The sequence below is a fragment of the Melospiza georgiana genome, chromosome 12 (assembly GCF_028018845.1).
Source record: "Melospiza georgiana isolate bMelGeo1 chromosome 12, bMelGeo1.pri, whole genome shotgun sequence".
NCBI lineage: Eukaryota > Metazoa > Chordata > Aves > Passeriformes > Passerellidae > Melospiza > Melospiza georgiana.
Window position 1 is genome coordinate 1,614,474 of NC_080441.1, and position 19,329 is coordinate 1,633,802.

At 42.5% G+C, this 19,329-nt stretch overlaps 1 long non-coding RNA gene across 5 annotated transcripts in view; it reads right to left on the reverse strand.

Annotated features, from left to right (window-relative positions):
• The window catches only part of LOC131088357 (uncharacterized), a 64,988-nt gene extending 45,982 nt beyond the window's left edge, over positions 1–19,006 (reverse strand). For all 5 annotated transcript variants that reach the window (XR_009115101.1, XR_009115102.1, XR_009115099.1 and 2 more), the window contains exons 1-4: positions 18,880–19,006; positions 13,697–13,801; positions 2,501–2,818; positions 238–407 (exon numbers count right to left, since the gene is read on the reverse strand). This is a non-coding gene — a long non-coding RNA (uncharacterized LOC131088357). The remainder of the gene's footprint in view (positions 1–237; positions 408–2,500; positions 2,819–13,696; positions 13,802–18,879) is intronic.
• Positions 19,007–19,329: the final 323 nt, after the last annotated feature.

A 19,329-nucleotide genomic window follows, 5' to 3' on the forward strand; every position in this document is an offset into this window, starting at 1 on the left:
AGCTCCCATTTAGATAAAGCCTGATCCCACCAGTTCCCTTTGGTTTAAGCAGCCTGGTTGGCCCTGGTGCTGCTCTGAGCAGCCCCCACACTGTGATCTGTCCCGGGTCTCTGCTGTGCCTGCTCCCTGTGTGATCTGTGCACAGCCCCAGCCAGCCAGCGGCACGGTAAATTCAGACTGAGCAGGAGTGCTACACGAAATTGATAAAATAAGTCTGCGTTTATAAATTATACATACATTTCCCAAATTGTCATATCTCCCGATCTTCTCTCTGCTGTTTGCCAGATTTTCTCCCACCAGTCACTGTCACATCACAGCTTCTCCTTTCTTTTTTATGTCCTGATTAACAGGACATCTATATTCTCCCTTGAGCTCTCTTCCTCCCAGCAAGATTATTTTCCATATCCCTGCAGAGGGGCCAAGAAAGCATTTGTGAGCCTGAGATGCTTCTTTTTCAAGATATACTATGTGATCTAATAAAAGATAATACTTTTTCTTATAAATGTAGCTCCATGAGCACAATTCAAATGCTTCAATATAGGTTCAGAAAAAAAAAAATCTATATGAAAACAATTTATTCTTAGATTACTTTAAAAAAAAAAAAATTTAAACCTTTTCCCCTATATGTCAGGGGATTCTATTAATCATTTGGGGGGAATGGTTTGACTCTTCAAATATCAAATTGATAAAGACCAGAGATTTTTCAGCAGTAAAAACAGCCAAACATGGAATGATCAGATCCTCCTGGTAGCACTGATAGTTTAGTGATGTTCAGGACATTTTTGAAAGCCACTGTGTTCAATGCAACACTTCTGCTCTATTTTCAAACTTTCCCATCAGAGTAATGAATGCAGACCAGACACAGAGTCAAACAGCAGTCCCAGGGGGTTTGGGTGAGTTTTTCCCCAAACTTTTGCCAAGTTTTGCTAATTTCCTTTGCTGGCTCTCAGTACCCAGAGAAGTTCCAGGGGCTGCAGTGGGGCTCAGCAAAGAGCAGGGCTCTGGGACGCAGCTGGGCTGATTTGCCCAAATGGAAACACCAAATACATCATTTCTGCCAAGGAACAAGTGCCACCAGGTACCACATTCCTCCAGGAGAGCAATGGATGGTGCTGGAAAAGGCTCCATTAGCACCGGATCCCTTTCAGTGTTTGAGCAGAGCCAAGGCATGTGTAACCACACTTCTCCTCACACCCTGTGCCCAGCTCCACACCTTATTCACAATCCAGGGAAGGTCCCCACAGGTCTATTTTGGTTTTCCTCTGCAGTGACTTCTCCCGTGCATTTCCAGCTCTGTTCTCCCAAATGTGCATTTTTGTGGTGCGGGTATAGCACACACGAGACACTCACAGCAGCTGTATAAACATCACTTTGCATGATGGGCTGATAGGAAAAAACCCTCTTGAAAACAGAACTCTCTTGCAGTTTTACTCTTTAATTGCACAGTGTGCTGCCTTTGACTTTTTTTCTTTTTTTTTTTTATAATGGGCCTTGGTTATACAAGTCAAGCTTTTAGCCCTAAACTGAGGAGAAGTGCTCACAATACATCAAACAGTGTGCAGGAAATAGCAAAATAATCTGACTGGTTTAGGCATGTCTCACTGGTAGAGTTTGAAGAGCTCAGTGGTTCAAGGAAAATGGTTTCTTCTGCTTGTCTGAAAGCAAAATGGATTTACAGGTAAAAGGCAGCATCTGTGCACGGACTGCACAAACACACATGCAGGCTCACCCTGGAGTTCAGCTCGCTTTCTCTAGCACAGAATAACGCAGAGCACAAAGAGAAAGCAGAGTCCTTGACTGCTGCCAGGTGCATTTCTCAGGTGCCTTCCCTCCCACTGCCAGGAGGGGAACGTGTCCCCTCAAACCCCAGGTTTGTGTGGCAGACACTGAGCTGTCCCTGCCAGCAGGGGTTAAATCCTGGGTTAAATGAGGGTAAATGGGTTAAATCCTCTGCTTCAGAGCTCTGATGCTTCCATCACTGAATTTATTGTGCATAAGAGGCATAACCAACCCCCGAATGTCACATTTTACTCCAGAATGTTCCTTTCTAGCTGGACTGAAGGCACAGCAGTTCTGCAGCAAGGGGTGGCAAAAGTCGTTCTGTGTTCCACTTGTAACAGGAATATTCTGTTGGAGTTAATAATAACTATGAGTTGATTACAATTTCACGTGTCCATGCTGAAATTAAATCTGTACTGCATGGTTTGACCTTGAAAAATAATTGGGTTTAGTGTCTAGAAGACAAAAAACTCCGTGGCAAAAAAACTCCCATAATTTTTGAAAAAGAAAAGGATGAGAGTGCCAAGAGTATCTTAAATATGCAGTGCTTTTGTAAGAAAATGCATACCTGATGGTAGCAAATAGCACATTTATCACCTGACTGCCTGGGAAAACTGCTGTTCCTTGAACTCCTTAGACTTTATACATTTTAAAGAGAAAGGCTGTAATTCTGTAAGAGTTTGGAGAATGTGTTTAACCATTAAAGATCATTTTTTGTTACCTGTGAAAGATGAGTTTCCAACTTGTTTAAGACTTCAGACATCCAATGATTCTCAGGCATTAGGTGCTGCTCCTCTGAAAGCTCTTCACCTCAGCGTGGCTTTTGGATTTATGAATCTCAGCAAAGCAGAGCTCACCATTCCCATGGCTCATCTGCTCCCCTGCATTACTCTCGTGCTAAATCAATCTTCAGATCCATAAACCAGGTCTGTAAATATTAATGCAGGCCAAAGCAGCCCCAGCTCAGGCAACTCTCACTGCAGAAGGAAACTGGGGAGGCAGCAGCTCCTTCTGAGCCCTTTCCAGCAAAATTCAGCTCCTGGGGAGGACAAGAGAAGAATATTCTAGTGAGCAAAAATGTAAAATATTACAGGAAAAGAATGGAGTTCATAAGGCAATTGGAGAACAAGAAAGGGGAAGGTTGAAAGGAAAAGGACAATGAGCTGAGGGGATGTGAAAGGGAAGAACAGAGCCAAGGAAAGGAGAAGAAGGCACAGAGCAGTGGCAGAAAAGAGAGTGAGTGACAAAGTGGTGGGAAGGAGAGCAAACACTAATGGGATTATATTTCCTTCTCTTCAGTGTCTGGAAAAGCACCAGTGCAAAGCAGCCAGTGCAGTGAATGAATGAGTTCATAAATTGGGCAGGATATCAGGAGAGGTCAGGGGCACACAAACCCAGACTGCCCAAGGGCAAGGGGATGCCTGGGGCTGCCTCCTAATCCCATCACACTGAGACAGCAGCAGAAATTGCCCTGGATTTCTCCTTTAAAAATATTCCTGCCAATCTCTCAGTTTCACTCTTTGACGTGTATCATCCCCCAAAATGATGATGACTGGCATCAGGTTTCTCTGCTTTCTTATGCACTGATTTCTATTGATTCCTTGGGGTTTTTTTCTTGTGTCTTTAATTTCCAAATTTCTTTTTGTTTTCATTAATCTTTCTTCAGGTTGTCAAGTCTCACAGGTGATTTTTGTAAGCAAATTCTCTGACCTGGGTAGACTTTCTTCTGTTTTCATTATTTTTTTGCATTTTCGCAAGGAACAGAAGGAAAGATTAAAGGGACATTGAGCATAGGCAGCAGAACTGGACACTTGTCTTTGCAGTGATTTTTTTTTTTTAAATTGGCAATCAAGAGGAATTAAAACAAGAGTTGAAAACAAGAACTCCTGCCAAGACAGAGAGAGCAAGAGGCTGCATTCCTGCTCCCAGTTTCTGACATGATATGTTCAAATCCCTTTTGGTTACAGTACGTCAGCTCGTGTTTCACCAAACCATGAGACATAATGCAGCCTGACACACCAATTGTTTTTTGACAGAAATGTAAAGGAAAAGAGACTCTCTGCTCTGCTGGTAAAGAAATAATTTTCTTTAAAAGCAGAGGAACAGCCGGATTCCTCCTAAACATTGATGCATCAGAGTGGGGTGGCCTTGAGAGCTCTGCAGCTCTCACTGCCAGGGCTCAGGGGCAGCTCTGGGGGTGCCCTGGGCCAGGCTGAGCCCCCCTTGCTGCTCTGAACTTGGCACTGGCACGTTTGGCTGCAGCCTGATTGCAGCCCAGCTGTGCCACATCTGGGGCGGTGCCTGGTCCTGCTGATCCCCATTGTCACAGACACGTTTTATGGAAAATCCTTTCCTTAGGGTTTTTCCTCCTGAGGAGCTGGGAGGCCTCAGGAACAAAATGCAAACAATGGTTATCTGCTGCTGTGGGATGCAACAGGTGCATCTGGGATTGGTCTCATGTGCTTGTTTCTAATTAATGGCCAATCACAGTCTGCTGGCTCAGAGAGAGTCCAAGCCACAAACCTTTGTTACCATTCTTTCCTATTCTATTCCTAGCCAGCCTTCTGATGAAACCTTTCCTTCTATTCCTTTAGTATATTTTCAATGTAATATATATCATAAAATAATAAATCAGCCTTCTGCAACACGGAGTCAGCTCCTCATCCCTCCCCTCACCCTCGGACCCCTGTGAATCCATCACAAGGAGGGTCCCCCTGCCCGAGCCCACCCAGCCCCTCTCTCTCAGCCCCAGCACCAGATGGAAACGGTCCCTGGCCCCAGGAGCAGCCCTGCCCCGTCCCTCCTGCTGGATTTTAATTGTAGACCTTTTAATGTCAAAGCACGTTTGTAGGGCCCTGGGTGAGTGGATGACCTTTAATTTTAGACATGTATTATGTGTTCAGAGTGATTAAAGGAGGAATCAAGTTCAGCTTTTAACAGCTGGAAATTTCATGCAATCAGTTTGAGTATTGTAATTTTGGAGCTTTTCAGCAGCAGCATCTCCAGACATCTAGAGCTTTTTGTTTTGTTTTTCCTTTTTATGAGCCATTCAGTTTTCAGCAGGCCTACCTGACCCCAGGAGCTGCATCTGCCTTCCCGGGGGCACAAACTGGGGCTAAAGAAATGGACAATGCAAAAACTGGAAGTTGTCCTCACCTTCCATCCAATCCATGACTGATTTCCAGACACTCCCCCAAGAGAAGTGGATGAGGTCTCATAAAGGATTTTTTGGTCCCACAAAAAGTCACAAAGGAAACAAATAGGGGTTTTTTGAACATTCCTATTAATGTTTTTGGAATTTTTGCAGCTCCTGTATTCTATTGGAGTCAGTGATATTTCCAGCAGCACAGGGTAATTTGGTCACTGGGATGGTGGGAGATACAGGAAAGGAACTGCAAGCAATATTTCTGTTGTTCTCCTGCCTGAACAGGAGAGAGAGAATGGGGCAATAATCCTCTGCGTGGTTCCTGAGCCCTTCCTGTCCTCTGTGCTCAGGCACAGAACTGCTAAGGAATTCTGATAAAGAAAAATAGGTTTTGTCTTAAGTGACTCTTGAAATTCTTTCAGCTTGGGAATTGTAGCAGAGCTATTAAAGACCAGTTTTATTGACGTGACAGATTCCCGAGGATGGGCCATTAATCATTTTGTGTTATTGTATACTTAACATCTGAAATTCAAGCAAAATCCTAATGATACAACTATCAGGGGGGAAAAAATGGAACTGAATCCACCTGAAGTGCTGCTTGTGCTGTGACTGAGCAGCACATTCAGAGCAAAACCTCTCAGCTGGACTCCCGCTGTTAGTGCGAGTTTTATTCCCTAAAGCATTGCTCCCAGAAAGGGAGGGAGGTGAGCAATGTCACTGCTGTCCCCTCCCTGCTCAGGAGAACTGCCTGGATACAGAACCCTGCTGTGCCCTCGTCTCTGGGGCTTTATCTCAAACATATGCATAAACATTCCTTTAATCACAACCCTGGGCATCTGTTTCAGCCCCAAGCAATGCTGATTATTGTGGTTCTGGACCAAAATAACTTAATGAGGTAGAGGCTACAGGTTTTGCTCCTGTTTTCCAAATAATAACCTGTCCTCGTTTACGTGTCACTTAAAGAGGATTAATTTTGACTTTACAACGTATGGTGATTTCAAACCTCTAGAAAAGCAATCTATTAATGTGTGACTGCCTTAATTAGTATCTGTGACTTTCATTGCTCCTGGCTGGCCCCCTAAAAGCATTCTTTTGGCAAAACAAACAAATCAATATTATTTTAAAGAGCAGGAGGGGAGGAAAGCAATAGAGTTGATATAAAAGGCTCAGAGATGAGGAGATCCCTGGTCCAGGGCAGGGATGAGCACAGCTGCAGAGTGACAACGAGGAAATGACTGATGAGCATTAATGGCCTTGAGGTAAAGGAAGGTGGGTTGGGGTTTGATATTGGGCAGGAATTGTTCCCTGTGAGGGTGGGCAGGCCCTGGCACGGGTGCCCAGAGCAGCCCCTGGATACCTGGCAGTGCCCAGGACCAGGCTGGACACTGGGGCTGGAGCGCCTGGGACAGTGGGAGGAACCAGAGGAGCTTTAAGGTCCCTTCCAGGCCAAACCACCCAGGGATTCTCACAGGCTGCCTGCCTTTGGAACAGAGCTCTGCTCCCCATGGCCCTGGGCTCAGGGCCAGTCCCATCCCTGCTCTGTCCTGCTGAAGGCAAGGCACACTTGGCATCTGTCACAGACATCTTTTTATGAAAATCCTCTCCTTAGGGTTTTTCCTCCTGAGAAGCTGGGAGGCCTCAGGAACACAATGCAAACAATGGTTATCTGCTGCTGTGGAATGCAACAGGTGCATCTGGGATTGGTCTCATGGGGTTGTTTCTAATTAATGGCCAATCACAGTCAGCTGGCTCAGACTCTCTGTCCAAGCCACAAGCCTTTGTTGTCATTCCTTATTTTTCTATTCTTAGCCAGCCTGCTGATGAGAACCTTTGTTTCTATTCTTTTAGTATAGTTTTAATGTAATATATCACATAAAACAATAAATCAGCCTTCTGAAACATGGAGTCAGATCCTCATCTCTCCCCTCACCCTCAGACCCCTGTGAACACCACCACAGGCATCCATGGCCACCAGGATTTCCCTCCAGGTTTCAGAGGTTCTGCCATGGAAACAGTTCTGTGTCACATTGGGGGTGTCTGTGAGCACAGAGACCTCAGCCAGGTGAGAATCCCACCCCTCACACCCCTCACCCTGCCCTAACTCAGCCCAGGACGAGTGAAGAACAAACCACAACAATAACAGAGCAGGAGAAACCAGCAAGGGACAAAAGGAAAGGGAAAAGGATCAGGAAAAGCAAACTGCACCAAAGCTCTTTTGTTCCCAAATCAAACATGACTGTCAATCTGCTGTGGTTTACAAACACATTAGTTCACCACACTTCTTTCAGATTTAATAAAAAAAAAAAAACCAAATCCAACTGGAATGAGTAATAGTCAGTTTTGTTGTCTGATAATAGATTGATAGCCTTAAGCTTTCTCAAAGGAAATTCAATTTGAATAAGGATTAAACTCGACTTTTCAGTGAAGTATCCATCCACAAATACTTATTTCTCACATTCATTCTAAATTCTGGTTGTACTTTGTCTTCCAAAACATCTCGGTTGGAAGCTAGGCACAGCTAAATCACAGAGTATCCATATTAATAAAGATGTTTAATGTAAGAGCATTGTTTTTCTCCCAATCATTCATGTCTCAAAAAGGTCCTTTATAGCACCACAGGTAAAGAAGATGTATCTGTGAGGAGTGTCACAAGTATTGAAGCAAAAATAAACACTTTTTTTTTTCTTTTGATATTTTAGGTGAGGCTTTTAAGGTCAGGTAATTAACTCACGGTTTTCTTGTATCCTTCTGCTGCTTCTCCTGTCTCTCTGTCAAAATAGTTTCATTAAAACACTCACAAATTATCATTTTAATGAGTTTTTGACAAGTTAATGTACTCCTTATAGAGGCGCAGAGTTTGGGTTTGATTCAGTCCCTGATACATTTGCTGTTTACAGAGCAGTAAAACCACCAGGGGCAATGAGTGGTGCTAAACCAGAATTAAATACATTGAAATCACACTTTTGGCCTTCTAAACCGCCTTGCCACTCAATATTTAAAATACATGTCATTGAGCTGAGCTAAGACACCTTTATCCCAGACTTAACAAGAGGAAATCATTGCAAGCGTGGAGTGACACTTGGCCATGAACAGGAGGAGCTCCAGATCCTCCTGAGCAGCCACTACAGCTCCAAACAATCTGATGAGGTTTTAAAGAGCCCTCATTGGAGCCAGCTGAGGCTGGAAGGAGATTATCTAATTAATTTATGAGTTTCAGTTCTTTCTGTGTTATCTGCCTAGAGTATCTTCTTCAAAGTTGTCCCAAAACCCAGCAAAACAGAGAATAAACATAGAAAAAAAATCTGCTTTTCACTTGAGGCAGCAAGGAGAGGAAGACAGAAAAAATGTGGGTTTGTTTCTCTTGTATGAGAAGGGATAGGGGTAGAGTTGCTTTAGACACTCATTCCAAAATATTTTCCACAAATGAGCTAATTTTGAAATCACCTAAAATTGAACACACAGATAATTTTAGCTTTGTGCATGAAGTATGGTATTGCAGAAACTGCAAAAAAAAGGAAATGGCATGTGATATATTTGTTGGATTTAGAAACAGCAAACTAAGTGGAAAAGTATATTTTTCTCCAAAAAAAGATTCTGGCAGTTAGTGCAAACAGTCGTGTCCTAAGCAGGGTAATGAGCGGTAATGCTGCTCTAAACATTACCCTCCACACAAGAAACAAACAGAAAGCAATGAAAAATAGAGCATGGCTGAGGCATTCTTCCTCGAGCCCACTCCATTCAAGGTGATGACTAATTAGGAAAACCTCCAAAACTGAGTTTTTCCTTCTTTAAGTGCACCAGTGAAGATAACATAAATATAACTCAGCCCTATCAACTGATTCTGCTCCTGAAAATAAACTTTTAAGCATATGGTCAGGAAAGCCAATGTATAGGAAGAACAATTCTTGAACAGCATGACAACAGTCTGGAATTACATGCTAGGGCTCACACAAGTGGGTTTGCACAGCCGTAATTTCATCAAATGCATTTCAGAGCTTGACAGTCAATCCCACAGAAACACAAGGAGGATTTCCAGGAAATGTTTGCATTGTTCCACTCAGCTTTTGAACAGCTCATTTCTAGTGAGGGAATTCCTCTTTGTGAGTGGGGCAGATTTCTTTGTTAAGTAAAATGAGATGGAAATCAAAAGCTCAAATTGCACCAGGAAACACCGCAGGGATCTGTGCACCAAAATGCTCCAGTGATTGTGGCCTGTAACTCATTGCCCAAAGTTCCTTTTCATTTTTCTGATGTTCTAATTTATCAACCAGGCTCCTGATAGTTGTTAAAACTCTTGTTAACAAAAGTGGAACAACAGCACCCCCTCCAAGATAAAGTGATTCTTTCTTCAGATTTTCTTGAAAATAGCTATATTGAGTGTATTTGATGCCTACAGAAGCCTTGCTCCCATTAGAAGGGAACTTAAACAAGATTGGATATCCTGCCAATATTTTGGATGACTAGGTGTTCAGCCACCTGTGATACACATGATCTGAAACTGGAGTATTATAAAATCAGGAATGTAAAAACTGATTTGTGCTCAAAGATATTCCCAAAAAAGGAAGATAAAGTGCAGGTGATGTCATTGTGAAATTTCCCCTGTAGGAACAAAAGTAAATGTTCTATGTGCTATAGAAACCCTGAATTACAAAAGGAGAATATTGTTGTTTAAAAAATCTGCCAGAATTGCAGAAAAGATATCAGCACTTCAACAATGTTAGGCTTCTTTGCTCATAAATCATTACAATAAATTACAAATGTCCACTAGCATTCAGCAAAATGCGTAAATGTCAAAATCATTTGTCACAAAATCCTCCTCACCATTACCACCTGTTTTTTAAAGAAAACAATAAGAAAAAAAAATCCAGAATTTGCATAAAGAAGCACTTGTAACATCCTTGTTTGGTTTTCATATTTCACATGAAATTCATTTTCATTTTCAGATTTCAGTGAAGATTGGCTTTATGATCAAGTTGAGTCATAGACTTGGAATTTCTTAATTCGGTCATATTGTACAGCTCCTTTATCTGGTTTTTTGCACAGAGCTGGTATCTGGCAGGGAATTTCACCTGCCTTCTCCTTCCAAACAGAGCACAAGCAAAGCTGGCATGACTGGGGAAGTTTTGGCTGTCTCTGCACAGATCCATATTTGTTGTGGGAAGAATGCACAGTGTATTTCAATACCACACCTGCTTGTTTAACTGCATCTTCTGGAAAACTGTGCAGAAAAAAAGAAGAAAATAGGAATAAATCATCAGAGAAGTCTGACTGCTCACCCTTCCTTGCTGTTCTCTTGGTTTTGCTCCTGAGCCTGCAGCTGGGCTGAGTGCTTGGTGCTTCCACTGGGAATGGAGAGCTCCAGCCTCTGTTTGTTTCAGATCCACACCCTGTTTATCAATTAAGCTGTTTCACACCTCCTTCTCCAGGTAAAGCGGGGCTGGTGCAATAATCCCAGGTCACAGATTGGACAAGGTGATCTTAAAGGTCTTTTCCAACCTAGTTCATTCTGTGATTCTGAGATGCTGTGTTTTTGTGATTCTGTGATGCTGTGATTTATTGATTCTGTGATTTTGTGATTCTGTGATGCTGTGATTTTGTGATTCTGAGATTCTGTGGTTTTGTGGTTCTGTGATTTTGTGGTTCTGTGATTTTTCGATCCTGTGATCCTGTGATTCTGTGATGCTGTGATTTATTGATTCTGTGATTTTGTGATGCTGTAATTTTGTGATTTTGTGATTCTGTGATTTTGTGGTTCTGAGATTCTGTGATTTTGTGGTTCTGTGATTTTGTGATTCTGTGATGCTGTGATTTATTGATTCTGTGATTTTGTGATGCTGTAATTTTGTGATTTTGTGATTCTGTGATGCTGTGATTTTGTGATTCTGTAATTTTTCGACCCTGTGATCCTGTGATTCTGTGATGCTGTGATTTACTGATTCTGTGATTTTGTGATGCTGTAATTTTGTGATTCTGTGATTTTTTTTGATTTTGTTGTTCTGTGATTTTGTGATTCTGTGATGCTGCCACAGTCTCCTGGTGGAGCTGCTCCTTTGAGCAACCCCAAACCTGTCCCAGCCCCATCATCTGATCAGCAAAATTCCCCTAAGTCTGCTCTGTTTGGCTCACTTGGCTGGGGAGGGCCCAGGTAAGGAAATCCAGCAGGTTCCAGATGGGATTTCATTGCTGGTGCTGTGGGGAGGAAGAAGCAGCAGCTCCCAGCTGGTGGGATGCAGACAGGAGCACAGATCCGCATCAGGGCAGCCTGCGTGCCCAGGGAAGGGAATATTCTGCTTTACCCTTGCACCAGAGCCCATCTGACCCAGCTGCAGCAGGACAGGCAGCCCCTGGCCCAGCAGGAAGTTCAGTTCTTACAAACAGACGATTCTTGGTTTAGCACAACCTCTTTGGAGGCAGAGCTGCTCCTTCAAAAGCCATCAGAAACACGATCTGGCAGGGACCATTGCTGAGAGCTCAGCAGAAAATGCCTTTTCTGGGCTCAGCATTTCTGCTGTGCTCACAGTTAACATCCTGTGGAAACGCAGCCCGAGCCCCTCAGACAGACAGGGCTACACCCCTGCCAAATTACAGACATTGAGAAATTAACTCTTGTGTCTGTGTGGAAATACAGTAGGGCCAAGGAAGTCAGTGATCCTCTTCACAAGCTTTGCACATGTATAAAAACCCTGCAGAGACTTAAAATTTAAACAAAGGCAGAGAGTAACTGTATTGACATTATATCTGATTTAGGTGACAATTAATGCTAGACAGAAGATTTTTAGATACTTCCAACTATTATTAGGCTCAAAATACTTCTTTCTATGAGCTACATGCTATTTCTAATCTCTATATTAAATATTATCTGATTTCCTGTTGTACCTACAACACTTATTAGCACAGCCATTTATAGATAGCAACATAAATTATGTTTTTTTGTGCTAAGACTGTGAGAAACATGGAAGTGTTCACTGCAGCTGCTGTGCCTTGCACGCCCTCCCAGCATTCCGATTTACTGTGTAACTTTCCTCAGAGGATCCCTTAGCATGAGAGCAAGCAATTTTGCACCATACCTATGTCATGTTTTGTTGAATCCACATCAAGACGCCAATGCCCTGCAGCACCTGGAGATGTGCACTGATCTTCTGCAACACCAGTCTGAGCTCCTCAAGACTGAAATTGATTTTTCTCAAAGTGGCATGTGAAGGCACAAAGTGTAGCCAGTGATCCATGGCCCAAATGAGTGCAACACCACCAGTCCCAGTTGCTGAAGGAGCAGTAACTTTTAAAGTCTTTGCAAGCAACAGTGCAAGAAAAAACAGAGTGTAGTGAGGAATTTATCTTGTAAAATGCCAGGCAGTCAAGTTGTTTTACTGCTGCTGCAGGCTATTGTCAGAGCTGCTAAGTAAATGGTAGGAATGGTTTTCTTTAATTGGAAAGAGCTGGGATGCCATGGTGATGTGCTTTTTATAGTACCCCTACACAAACAGATAAACCAGCGTTTCCAAACTCGGATTTTATCAGATCTGAACCCGGTTCTGTGGTGGGAAAGGCTCAGGTGGGCTCTCACCTGCAGAGCCCCTCCCCTGACAGCTAAGACAAAATTAGGAAGTTTAAAAATATTATTTAAAATAATATTTTTATTATTTTAAATTTAAATTATTTTTGTTATTTTAAATTTAAAATTATTTAAAACTATTTTTATTACTTTAAAATATTATTTAAAATAGTATTTTAAAATATTATTTAAGAAGCTTAATAATATTATTATACATCTGTGATTTGTTCTGGACTTTCACAGTTTCCCTGAAGAGTGTATGGACAAGAAACTTTTTACTGCTGCGATGCCCTGAAATAAACACCTGAATATTAAACCAATTCATGCTTCTACCTGCACTGGCTCCTGCAGAGTCCAGGGTTTTAAACACCCTGTTTGCTTCTCATTAAATGTGTGTAACTGTAGGAGAATTTTCACAAGCCCAAGGAGAGGCGGCACCTCAGTGAATAAAAGAATTTTGACATTGCAACACCTGAGATAACAGATCTTTGCAGCTACAAGTAAAAAGTGACCTTTGCAAATTTAGTTCCCATTTTCCTCTCATGGAATGTGATATTTCTATCTTTTTTTCCTCCTACTTGCAAAGAGGGACTGTAAAAAGTTAGGGTTTGACTTTCTGGAATAGTTCTTAGAAGGCTGTTCAAGGTGAGCAGGTGCAGATGCTTGGCTTTTTTAAAATTCAGATATAAACAAGGAGGGACGTGTGAGGTCTGGCAGGTCCTGGGTGCAATTCCAGCTCTGAGGAGAGGACCTGGGGTGCTGTGCTCAGGGATTAACGTGAGCCAGGTCAGAGGAGCAAACATTCCCTCTCACAGCCACCCACAGACCAATGTCCAAGTGTGTTTTGTTCCCTTTGCACTCACCCGTGGCGTGGCAGGGGCTCGCTCAGGGTCTGTGCCCAGCATCAGAGGGAATTGCTCCTCACCTGCTCAAAGCTGGCTATAAAATACTGAGAGTTGAGTGGAAAGTTTGTGTGAAATCTGAGAAAATCAGTGTCATCCTGACAGACAGGAGAGCTGCACAAACCGAGCCCAGCTTTGAAGGCTCAGGCTGTGTCAACACCGAGTTTGTGCTGTTCTGACAAAATTGTATGGAAATGAGCGTTAGTAAATTACAAAGGTGATTTCGGCTAAGATCTCATTTCTTTAAAACTTTAAATGGCAGGTGTAGTTTTAAAGAAGAGATGATGCTAATTCTGTCTCTTGCTTGCAGTCACTTACCTGTTCAAACAATGCAGCTTCTGCTGATGGCAATTTCAGAGTGGGGTTGGGGGAACAGCTCCAGTTTTGGGTGGGATTCCTGAGCCCTCCAAGCAGGTCCTGATCCTGTCACAGAAAGGGTAAATGAGGATTAGGGTCAGTAATTTGCCCGTGCTCTGGCTGTGATTAGGGCAATATTGAGCAGATATTAGTTTAATATTCAGGGGGTTCCTGGGCATGGAGGGAGCTCTGTGCCATTCCCTGGGATGGGGAGCATGCCTGGAAAAGGACATGGCAAAAACACCCCCAAAAGTGCACCCTCAATGCAGAGATATGCACAGGCTGCTTCACTTTGACTAAAAGCAGAGCTGGGAACACAGTCCTTCTTTTAAATTATGGCTTGTTAGGCCTATTTCTTAATGTGATTAATGGCACATCAGTGCTCGCAGCACGGGGCATTCATCAGCAGGGCCCGTGCCCTTAGCACAGGTGTGGAGGGAATTCCAGAACGCTGCAGCACCAAATTCTGCTGTGTCCACGAGGGGCTGAAGTGACAAATCACCAAGGAACAGGAGCCATTACAGTCCTGAAACAGGAATTAATTGGTGTGTACTTAGAGAGAAGTGTTTTCCTCTGGTGTTACAAGGATTCCATACACCTGCATGTGTAGGGCATGGGGCTGTGGAGGAATATGTGAGCACAGGAAAAGCTAGAGAGTGAGAAATAATTCAGATTTAAACATTTCCCGGTGAAGAATGTCAGACAACAGGAAAATAATCTTCCTTGAAGATAGAAACTAGCTTTGGTCAAGGTTTTCTCAATGGAAGAAACATGTTCTGAATCTTGAGTTAGCAATTAAGAGGGAAAGCTGACAGTCATGTAGAATGCTGACCAAGGGCATATTCTAGATATAATAAAAAAATAATAAAACTCACCTCTCAGCATCTCTGTAATTAGAGAATGAAAGATCAGTTCTCAAAATCAGTCACTAATTACAAAAAACACCCAAAGAAATAAATGACTGTCCACAAAGAACATTACTGACAAAACTGAGAAGCAGACCAGGGGAGCCAATGACCCTGAGGACAAAAACCCTCAAAATTCTGTGAGAAATGGAAAATAACCTGAAATACCAACAGAGCCAGGGAGTCTCAGTCCCTAAAATGTAAAGATGGCTGTGATTTTAGGTAATTAATTAGAAATAATGCAAGCAGATCTTAGTTCTTTTTGTAACATCTGTGCATGAATCTCAGAGCATTTTTGATCAAATATCATACTCTCACATTTGTGCCTTGTTTTACCAGGAGTCATGAGTGACTCTTGTTTCCTGCCTAGTTCTGTTCACTTTTTTATCTTCCTTTTCTTCCCCAGCCTTGATTGTCTGTCTTGCTCTGTTATTTCATCTTCTCTTTCATGTATACTGTAAATTCTCTGGAGCACTTGTTTCTTTGTTATAGGTCTGCAGAGAGCCCTGAATAACCCAGCCATGATCTAAACATGAGGGGATCTGAGTGGTAGCATACAAATAAATGAATAAAATGTGTTTATTGCACTTCTCTAATAGAAAGAGATGATTAATGCATAATAAACACTGATTTTATTAATTTAGAAAAACAATAAAGGGAAAATCTTGTTGGTAAGCAAGTCTTGGAAAAAGTATTTTTATACAATATGTTGTAGCTATCCTCAGAAAAACTTCCTGGTTCTGCCTTCAAAAGCAGAGATATTCTGAAAGAATGAAATATTAGGAAAAAAGAAAAAAAAGAAAAAAGAAGAAGAAGCTAATAATCAGTGCTGTCTATCAAAGAACCTGTGAATTATGCAGAGCTCCAGTGCCCTGACCACAGTGGGAGATTGAAGATTGACTCTCTGGAATTGAAATTAAAGAGGAGTTGCAATATCTGACATAAACCCCATTTTTCACAGCTCCAGTTCCTTCAGAACTGGCCATTACTAAATGGACATTGGCATCAGAATGCAGAGATTTTGTAAAACCTGCTGGACCAAACAGGGCCAAGCTGTGTCAGACTCTGAAGAGAGTCACAAGTTTTCATTATTATCTTTTCTGTAAGTATCCTTTCTCTATTCTTTAGTATAGCTTAGTATAGTATTCTTTAATATAATATAGATCACAAAATAATAAATTAACCTTCTAAGAACATGGAGTCAAGTTCATCATTCCTCCCCTCAGTGGGGTCTCAGAAAATCCCACACCTGCCCACCTGGGCTTGGCCCCCATTTAGGAACACTTTGCCTTCCTGCACTCCCAATCCCAGGAAAAGAAAAAAAAGAAAAAAAAAAACAACCTGGAATTTGTAAAAAATGAAATAAAATAAAAAAGCAGGCAGCAAGGGAAGACTCTGGAGCGCGAGTGCAGGGCAGCCTTGTCTATGAGGAGTGGGGACCCTGCCCCTCTGCACTGCAGAGCCCAGCCCAGGGAGCATCCTGGGGATGGATGGGTGCGGGTGACCTTGGCTGCTGCTGCAGGACAAGGCTGGAGAATGGATGATATTGTGCCAAAATAGTGCTGGAAGAGCTCTCAGATGTGACATTTTATTTTTCATATCCGTGCTGCTGCTTCTGTGTGTTTCTAAACCTGACCTCCGGATTTATCCCCTCAAGAATTTCTAAAATAATGGTGTTCCATTAGGAATAATAATTGCTAAAAGTTTCCATGGTTTGTTTTGCCTCCTTAAAAACTACTTTCAAAAGTGAAATTTCATCCTTTATCTCACCTCTAACTTTGATGGTTTTTTCTGCTCTTTAGAAATCAACAATCTGCTAATAATAGATACTTCACACAAGACTTGTTAAGTGGTGTTTTATAAATGATGTTCCATAGCAATGGATTACTCACAACACTCCAGCCATCCAAATTAGAATATGTGTTAACAAAGAAATGGAAAATCACCTTTTTGGAGTTATTATAAAGTTTGCTTTTAACTTTTTGTCTAGTTAACCTTATATTTCCATTTTCAGTTAGCAGAACCCTCGATATCTGTACAATCAGAATAAACTTTACCTGCTTCAGACAAAAAAAAAAATTGTTGACTTTAGGTCTATCATAAAAATTTCATGTCTTCAAGCGCTCACCCTCATGCAGAGAAAACTGAAAGGATAATTGCCACATTTTTTTTTTAGGTTTCTGCCTTTGATAAGTTAGTTTTATTTGTCATTTGGGAAAAAATAAACATGGGAAAAAACAAATTTTGGAAGAAAACAAATTCTTGAAAAAGAATTTGGTTTATATTTTTCCTCTCCTAGAGCAGAGCTGTGGGCACAGAATTGTCACTGCCTGCCCAACATCTGCACTGTCACTGTGTGCCCAACATCTGCATTGTCATTGCCTCCCCAACATCTGCATTGTCATTGTGTGCCAACATCTGCATTGTCATTGCCTCCCCAACATCTGTACTGTCACTGCTGTGCCAACATCTGCACGGTCACTGCCTGCCCAACATCTGCACTGTCACTGTGTGCCCAACATCTGCATTGTCACTGTGTGCCCAACATCTGCACTGTCACTGCTGTGCCAACATCTGCACTGTCACTGCGTGCCCAACATCTGCATTGTCACTGCGTGCCCAACATCTGCATTGTCACTGTGTGCCAACATCTGCACGGTCACTGTGCACCCAACATCTGCACTGTCACTGCTGTGCCAACATCTGCACTGTCACTGCTGTGCCCACATCTGCACTGTCACTGTGTGCCAACATCTGCACTGTCACTGCCTGCCCAACATCTGCACTGTCACTGCTGTGCCAACATCTGCACTGTCACTGTGTGCCAACATCTGCACTGTCACTGCTGTGCCAACATCTGCACTGTCACTGTGCACCCAACATCTGCATTGTCACTGCCTGCGCACATCTGTGCCATGGCCAGAGCCTGCCTGGAAATGCATTAGGCATCAGGCAGTTTTTATATCCCCATACAAAGCAAACATGGAATAAATCAAATTATTGTTTAATGTGCTTGATTATCCTTGAGTGCCTCTGCAGCCACACGGCACATGTCCTGCAGGGGCCCTGTTTGCTCCTGGGAATGTGTCATGGAGCTCCTAATGAAGAGAGATGGCACACCAAGTTCCTGCCAGGGCCAGAATGCAGGGGGAAAATGAGCCATAATAGAGATTCCTGCTCTAAAGACTGTGTTAACAGAGACATAGCTCATTTTGAAAAGGTGCATTAATTACAACTTCCTTTCTCGGAAAACAGGGAACAATCCCTTTTGCTGATTAATATTTGTCTGAGAATCCCCGGGGTGGAAGCTCCTGAGCTCAGCTGCTCCCACCCCTGCTCAGAGCAGGCTCCACTCAAGGGCCTTGGGCCAGTCTGCTTTTTGTTTTCTCCAGGAATTCCCTTTCTCAGCCTGTCCCAAACCTATGGCACCACCTTAACTACCAAAAAGGTGTTTTTCCTATATTTAAAACAGATTTTCTGCATCATGGTTTGTGCCCACTGCCGCTCATCCCGTCACTGGGCACCACTGACATCTGATTGTGGGTTTTAAAGGAACTTAAATTAAAGCAACTCAATTCTGATTATTGTTTATATAAAACAAAACCTGTGAGAAAAAATATTTTCAGTTCTGAAAAAATACAGAGGGTGCTGCTTAATCCAAAGTGTCTTTTTACAATAGAATCTCTGATCTTGGTAGAACAGTGCACAATGTGACAAAGCACCTTCAGACATAAATTTAGCAGTAAAGATGACTTTGAAAGCTGAAAGAAATTACAAAGATTATTTGTAAGTAATTTAACAGTGATTTTTGGGTGCAGACAAAAATGGGATGGAATCCAAAAGGTTTTGTGGGCTAAGACAGCCGAGGTGAGCAGTTTTCAGTGCAAGGGCACAGACTCAGCTACTGGATTTAGGGTGTCACTGCTGGGTCCCTCTGCCTGCCTGTTCTGCAGCACCCATTGCTGCACCCACACAGGCACCCAGTAGAACATTGAATTTCTCTGTTTTTGCCAAACCTGGCAGGAGGAACCTGCTAAGTGCCCACACCACCTTCACCTCTCAATGCACAATAATAATTTCAAGCAGGCTCTCCCAGCTCCCGCCCTGCCACCATCCTGGCAGGGAAACCAAACCCTGGGTGGAGTCAGCTCTGCTGCAGCCTGAGAGCATCCCCACACCCCAGAGAATGAGATTCCACCCCTGCCCACCCTGCCAGGCCTCCAGGGGCTCAGAGCTCACCTCTTCAAGCATCGGGGGAACTCTGTGCCATAGGTTCTGCTGTAAAATTAAATTCACACGTGGCACTCCTGGGCTCTCGAATTCAAAAGATGATTTTCACCTTCTTCTTGCTGTTCTCAGGGAAACAACCAGCTCCACATGACTCATCATTTTGTGGGAGTTCAATGCCAAGGCTGCTTGCACACAAAAGAAAATCACGTAATTATACTAAATTTTGAAAATCAAAAACTTCTTTGTAATTGCCTTAAGATTATTTCATATTCTGTTCTCAGAAGATGCTTCCCTGTGTAGCCATTTAGAAGGAACGTTTATTACAAAAGTTAATTACAGTTTCTTAAAGAATTAAAGAGGCTTTTTGATCTTTTGGGGGTTTTTGGTTCCAAAGAATCTCTCTGTTACATTCATGTCCAAATTTTGGGGTTATGTGTCAGTTTTGCCCAGATTTTTGAC